Raw genomic sequence first — 8,061 nt, 5'->3', positions numbered from 1 at the left:
ACATCATGACTGCAAATAATAGAACTTAATCTATTTTCAATATGCCAGAGCGAAGGCAGCTGCTCAGCAGCATCTCAGCGGCAGCAGCGCAACACAAATTAAGAACTCATCAATTTTTAATGCTCGCTCAGTTGAAGGCCGAGCTGCCTAGCTACTGCTGAGGAGTTGAGTTTTCTTTGGGTTTGGGACCGCTTTCCACTTGCCACTTCCTCGTTTCACTTCCCGGTACTCGATGATGTCCCGGTTCCGTGCAATTCGTCCACTTCCATGCTGGGTTCCTCTTCAAAATACACCCCAGGGAATTGCTTAGTCCTACCTCACTCTCTCTCTCTGGTCCCTCGTTGGCCCATCCGTTGGGTCCAGTGTTGGTTTTGTGGGCGTGGCAGGTGGGCGGTGGTAGATGGCATCTGGTAGCTGGTAGGTGGTTGCCAATGGGCTTTAGGTAATGTTTTCGCAAAACATAAAAGTTTCACACTATGATCCGCTCTTGATGTTGTTTCTACAACGCAACGTTGTTGTTGTTTTTTGTTGTTCCTTCTTGTTGTGTTTATTGTGGGCGGGTGTTCGTTCAAGTTGCACAGCCGACGTCCGTTGTTGGGTTACACTAACAACTTGAAAAATTAAATTGAAAATTGTCGTAAACACGTTCAAATATTTAAAAGCAATTTTTTCTTTGCTTCTGCTAATAGTATGATCCGACAATTGCAGAATAATAAAATTATACTTTAACTTCTTGCAATGTGCATTCATAATATCTTGAAAGTTCGATGAATTGATTCTGATTGGTTTTTTATTGTCTTTCAAATATGAGAACGCTTTTGGAAGACTGTTAAAAGTGTGTCGAATGGAAAAATGTTTACTTCATATCACTGTTATCTTAACTTATTTTCAGTAGAATTAAGAGACACAACTTAAATCTATAAGTAGATTATAGCTTATAGCTCACGTAGCGCTATTCTGACATTAAAGAAACAAGCTTGTTCCTAAAGTCAGTTTATACAAACAATAAGATTTATGGGGCATTAAAAAAGTGGTCTAAGTTTTCATTTTTAGTTTGATTTTTATAAGAATATTCAGCAATTTTTCATAATCACCGCTTTTCTCTATGTTACTCACTCATAAATTCATGGGAATAAAGTGAAATTTTCAATGTCGTTAACCATTTGAAACAAGAGGTGAAGACACTTAAGAAATTTATGTCTGTCGTATTCAAATATAAAACTTAATTATGTTATATTTCCACCAAGTTCCAATTTTAAGTACAAATAATTTAAGGAAACTCTTCGTTCAGTTATCTCGTTTAATTGAGCAAAGTATATTCGACTCTCGAGACGGAACTAAAATACACTTTAATAGCGGATATGCTCAATTAAAAGTTACTAGTAGTTGAAAAGTAATTGCTAATATAACTCAGAACAGGATTTCTTTTTAAACTAATTTACTGTATTTCTAATAGTGATAATAAAATATAAATTAGTAATTAAAAACACTCATGAGTGTTATAAACTTACCTTTGAAGATGGCTAAAGTTGTTCGATTATAACATGCAATTAAATAAATATAAAAATATAGTAAATACAATGAAAAAAATGACGGACGATATATTTTCTTATATCGAAAATAATTATCATAGAGCAGAATTTTCTGAGTCCTAAAGAAAATACGAAAAATATCCGGATAAACTTCGACCCGTTTTTTGACTTTTCAAATATGCATAATTTAAATTTCAAACCCACATAATTGTAAAATCTCCGAAATGTGTTTACTAACCCATGAAGATTGCAAAAATATGTACCAAATATAATATTTGAGATTAATTTTGATCAAAATAATCAAAATATTTAATTCCATTTTGCGCAGAAGAATTTGATTGCATTTTAAACAGATATTCATTCATTCATTTATACATTTTAAACAAATAAGAAAAGAGCTTATAATTGGCTGTGCTGTCTGCGGCCATTTGCTCTCATTTCGGGGCAAGGTCTGATTAGAATGCCGTCTGTCTCTTCGTGTTCCTGCAGCTGCAAAGTAAGAGATGTGCTTTGGAACTGAGCTGCCCCCATTGGGAATATGTCGAGGTGGTGCCTTGGCGCTGCGGCTGTTAGCCAGATGTTGGTCTATCCTAATTAGCGTTGTTGTCTGACACTCTGGAAGCAAATCTATTCGGTGGCTTTGTGCAACGGCGCCTGAGCGCCTAAGCGGCTTTAAAGTTGCCAATCCGATGTGCAAAGTCCAATGGCAAATAATGGTTCAGAGATAGTCGTTGTCGTCAGCGTCGAGTAGGCGCAGCAATCCACGCAATTGTTGTTGTGTTCACTGTGCTGTGCTTTGCTATGTGCTGTGTGCGCTGTTTGTTGCTGCTTTTGGGCATTTGTTCAGCTGTAATTGAAGCTCGCATTTACCAAGAGCAGTGTCCAAAAATGCGAGCAAAGAGCCAAGTTGATGCGTTGCTGACAGCAAACACACGCAACGCGGCAACACCAAAAGCATAGGCAGCTCTCTTTCTCTCTCTCTATTTCCCTCTACCAAAAAACCGAGGATGTCAAATGACAGACGCAGGCAGACACACAAGCACACACGCACACTTGTGCTGGCTGAAACACACTCAACATGCTGCTAAACTAATTAACTAAGCGCAACTCTCGCTCTTTCTCTCTCTCACCGTTCTGTCCAGACCATTGCTGAGGGTCAGGATTTTTTCCGCGCTGCTGCAAAAATGCGTTTTGCAGCTGTGTGAGTGTGTGTTTGTATGTGTGGATATTAGACCTATTTCTGTCTCCCTCACTACAGCTGCTGACTGCGACGGCAATTTCCACTTGCCAACTCTGCACTCACTTGTTTGGCAATTAATTTGCCGTCGTCTGTTATTTCTTTCCCTGGCATGAGTGTTTGCAATCTAAACACGGTTATTCGCTAATTAGCAAAAAACAAGCACACACACACACAACTATAGTTAGAGCGCGTTACATTTCCCTGTGGTTCGTGGTGTTTGTTTGCTTTCGAGGTGCTTGGCCTCGTTGCCATTTATTGACACCCCATCCACAAAACTTGCTACAATTTCGTTTTGTGCTCTTTTTTTCGCTCTCTCTCTTTCTCTCTATCTCTCTCTCTTGCAGCCCGAATATTTTTTTTCACACTCCACCATAAAATTAGGTTGCCTTGTAATTAGCTGTTGTTGCCGGAATTAAAGCCACTTTAGTTCTGCGAGTTTATTTCAAATGACGGCTCAAAAATAATCGCCACCAAATTGCAAGGCTCGTATTTTATTGGCAGCGACAATTTGTGGCAAATCTATTACTATTGCGAGCACTAAAATGCGCTCACAACTTTCCTTATAGAAATACATATTGTGGTCAACTTTAAACTTTTACTTGTGCACAATTTTTGAAAACTACTATGAACGAGATTTTTAATTAAAATGTGTTAATCGTTGTTTCCTTTGCTTGCTCATTTTCATGCCTTTAAAATGTAAACTAATTGTCATGTTTGCATCAAGCCAACCATAACCACATAGCCCCTGCCTTGAACTTTGCTACCTGACGAGAAAAACTTTACGACTATGCAAACAATGACTGACTAAAATATACCCCGGCGTATACGTAATCACGACGACAGCATTGCGTATACGCAATGTATAACGAACTTATCTGTTAAACTGAAATGAAATTAATGTTTCAACAAGCCCTATTTCAAAAAATTTCATTGTGATGTGATATACTACTTTCTTGCGTATACGTAATATCAAGCTGTAATATCAACTGTATTGCGTATACGCTATGTATGACGAGCATCTCTCTTAGACTGAAATCAAATTTATGTTTCAACACACCCTGATTCAAAAAATTTTATTAAGAGGTATCATAAGTATGTGAAGCACTTGGAAATTTATATAAAACAAAACCTATTAGAATATTTTGCAGCATATTTTTGTGGCTCTTGTTGTTTATTAAAATGCCAGAAATAATTTCTATTAGAATTTCTTTGCAGCTTTTATTGTTGTTGTTTCAGTTGTTGTACTTTTGTTTTTGAGGTGTGTCCTGACTTAAGTTGAGTTCTAGTTGAGTTTCCGTTTCGCACACACACATGGATTATATGTAAATATTTGCTTTGGTATTTTGGCATGAAGAAGTTTTATGCTTTCAGCGAGCTTTGAGGCCAGCAAAGTCGCCGCCAAGCATACTGAAAGCGCATAGTTCATAAGTTTATGCTCAGCTATGCCAAATACATATATACACAGAACTACTTTCATACGTGTTCCTATGCGGGTCTTCAATGTAAATGCTTAAAATGGTTATTCCTAAGTTGGTCTTTCAATTTTTCCATATCATTTATGCATGGACAATTTATGCTGCCATTTCTGCAACATTTCAATTCACACACACACGCCGCGAGCCCTTTTTCAATTTGCAAATATCACTTTGGGCTATGTGCTCATAAATCTGATGCATAAACCCGTGGAAATCAATTTAATTATGTGCCACAGTAGGAGAGAGAGAGAGGGCGGCAGAGTTGGTTGGGATTTTGCCTTATGACTGCTTAAGCAACTTAATGTTTATTTTATGGCAGCGAAATCTATTGAACTGCATTTTGAATATATGCCAAGTGCCATCGTTTTGCGTTGCGAAAAGAAAAAAAAAAATATACAACTTGCCACTTACTGAAATTCATACAGCTCTCTTGCTTTCGCTCTCGCTCTCACTTCTAGCAGAGCCCTCAATGTCATGAATAACGATGTAATAAAATACGTGATATGAAACTCAAATGCCTCACATGATGAACTATGGCAGAAGGCAGCAAAGTTTTTTTCGGGCCGTATGTTGAACCCATGTTTGAACCCTGCTGTTGCCTTCCACTTACATAATTCCATAACATTTCTTTGGAATTAGCAGGCAGCTAAAAGTCTAGCTCAGTGTGAGTTGTTATCTGTGTGTCCTGCGGCCGTTTATTTGCATGATTGTGCCTCACTTCTTGCACCACATTCATGTTGGCCTACGCAATTGCAATGGCAATTGCAGTCTCAACATGTGATGAGCTTTATGCTGTGCTATAAAATAGTTCTGGCTCTGGATTGCATTGGCTATCAGCTGCTGCTGGAACACTAAACCACACTGACCACCATCAAAAACTAGATGGAGGAAAGCGTAGAGCGCTTAGGCCAGCGGAAAACATGCAAAACTCAACTCGAAATTTGTGTTTTCCGACTGCAATTTTATGGTGGAACTTGAAATGGCAGCGAGACATTTTATGATTTCTATGCTCGCAGCAAATTTCGCTAGCCTCAGCTGTTAAGCACTTTAATCAAATTAGTTTATTGTGTTTGTTTTGTCCTGTTATTTGGGTCTAAAATAGTTGACAGTTTTATTGAAGTGCTAAGCAAACTAAAGCAATATTCAACTATTAACACAGACATTAATTTAAATTAGAATTCGTTATAAAAAGCGCATTTGCATGTGAGATTTATTTGAGTTGCTGATTAAAAGAAATCTCTCATAACGGATTTATTTTAAGCAGCTTTTCTTAGCTTGCACATTTGATTAATTGCACACATTGCTAATGGGAATATGATGTTGAAATGTTTTAGCTATTTCTCTTTTATGATTTTACGTGACGCAAGATTAATAGCGAATTAACGCAAAAGATTCTTATACTTGCTTGACAGCATTTTGGATTTAAGTTTTAAAATAGTTTAAGCGTGTCAAGTTTGAGCTGTTATTTGTATAAAACGTTTTACACTAAGTGGCCTAACGTGGCGATTTAAGACCTGTGTCTGACAACTTGACATAATACCCCTTTCATGTTGACACACACATACACACACACATTTACAAATCAATAAAGTGTAAATTGTAACATTAAATAGTCATTAGTGTCTCTAGCCATTTGACCGGAAATTAATCAAGCAATAACCGCAGCAACGTTTTATATTTGACCAGTGAGTCAGCCATTGTCTTTTCCCCAGCACACAAGCACACACACACATACATATAGCAGCGCATTTATAGGGGAAGTTTGGGCAAAGGGTTGCTGCTGTTTGAGCAAGGTTTATACATATCATTAAGCACAGACATACAACACAACCAACACAAACTGATTTCGGCTTGTAGATATGTCAAACAACTGACGGAAACTGTTTATTATTGCTTCAAACGGAAAAGGATGCGGATGTGTGAAACTGACAGAAGCAGCCCCACGTGAGGCGACGGATACCCAGAAGACGCCCTGCCTCAATTTATTCTCAATTTCAATAGCAACTCTATTCTGCATGCTGCTCTGTCATTTATATGGTTTTGAAGGGAAAGATTTTAAATTATATTTATTTGAAATATTTCACATTTTAATTTAAAGTTTGGCAAGGAAAATAATCTTAAGAAAATAGTGTGTAAATTCAATAAATAGTTTATAAAGAAAAACAGCTCTTTCAAAGTTGTAAGATTAATTTAATTTATCACGCATGAAATTCTATTATGTAATGTAGAAATTTATATAAATTTATGTATTATCCATTGTTTTAAAGAAAATGTATTTAAAAAGTATTTCAGCATTTATTTAAAATTTCATAAAACTGTTTATTCTCTGCCAAAGACTAAACTGTGTATCAACACCTTAAACTAAACACAATGACAGCTTGGCAGAGCATTCGTTTACGCTCACTTATTCACTCGCTTATACACTGATGGATAGCAATGCCATTGAAGTGCCTATAAAGCAATACAGAGGCACAGACACAGACACAGACAGACAGCAAGAAAGACACTCACTTGTATTCATATGCATACAATGACATCTAAAACATTCACTTCCACTTCCGGTAGCTAACATCCGTGTGTCAAGAAGCGCTCAAGCATTCATTTATGAATTTTTATTATTTTATTTATTTTTACTGCTGCCGCCTTTGCCTCCGCATCCGTCTTTGCTTATCTGCTCTTACGCTTTTGTTATTGTGTGAAAAGCTGACAACTATTGCTGCTACTGCTGCTACTGCAAGTTGTAGCTTAAGATCAAAGATGTGTTATTTCCACCTTCCTCTTACACTCACAAAAAAAAGAAGAAGAAGAAGAAGGGAAATGAAAAGCAAAAACATTTTTGGTTTTGGCTCGCTCTCGTCAACGTCATAGAGTAAACAAATGTCATACCACATGCAATTAAATTCTCGGAAATCGTCGATGCCAAATCCGATTTTAATTAAAATCGCTTGTGTTGTGTCTATGTGGCATGTCATTGACAGGAAGGAAACATGTTGGCCCAGCCAGGTAAACAAACACAGACCGGCAATCACAGAGCTAGAGAGAGAGCGGATGACAGATTCGCCTCTCCTCGCCCTGCAGCTCTCTGGCTTTTGGGGCTCTTCGAACATGGATTGCCTGTTGGCATAGACAATTTATTGAACCTTTCCGCAGCTCTAACGAAGTGAGGCTTGCTTTGGTCTGGTCTCAACCTCAAAGCTGTTAGTTAACCGAGTATTTAAAGCCATCAATTTTGTAGTAAACCGATTCATAGAGTTGAGAGTTAAATGAAGAACGTTTTTTGTTGTTTAAAGAATGGCAAGCGTAAGTCATTGATATTTATATATGTGAATAAACAGCTGGCAGCTGAATAGCGCTAAGTAAACATATACAACTACAAGCCAAAGTCCTTCCCCCCAAACATATATTCACTCTCATACACACACACCCATACAGTCGTAGTATGCGCGTTGATTGCTCAAAACCAAAGTCAGCCAAGCGTGAGACCAACAACTAGCAACAAGCCAAGGCTGGGCAGAGCAAAGGGAGCAAAGGGAACAACGACAACGCAAGCTGCATGAGGACACCAGAGTGGCTACATTTTGTGGCAGGCGACGCATGGCCATAGTTTCCCCTCCCCATCCCAATGTGAGTACACTCATCTACACCCATAAATATGAATGGCCAACGGTGAGCAAGAGAGGAAGAGAGAGGAAACTGCTGCTGCAGCATGTTATTTACAGCCAGTTTTGAGATCTTGTGGCATAATTTAAGCACCTTGTTTAGCCACTGTTTATGGTTTTGTCATGTCACTGGACCAGCTTGTCTACTATAAATG

This window comes from Drosophila sulfurigaster, chromosome 2L, assembly GCF_023558435.1.
Source record: "Drosophila sulfurigaster albostrigata strain 15112-1811.04 chromosome 2L, ASM2355843v2, whole genome shotgun sequence".
In the NCBI taxonomy this organism is placed as follows: Eukaryota; Metazoa; Arthropoda; class Insecta; order Diptera; family Drosophilidae; genus Drosophila; species Drosophila sulfurigaster.
The sequence above is the reverse complement of the archived record's forward strand: the minus strand, read 5'-3'. Positions refer to the sequence as shown.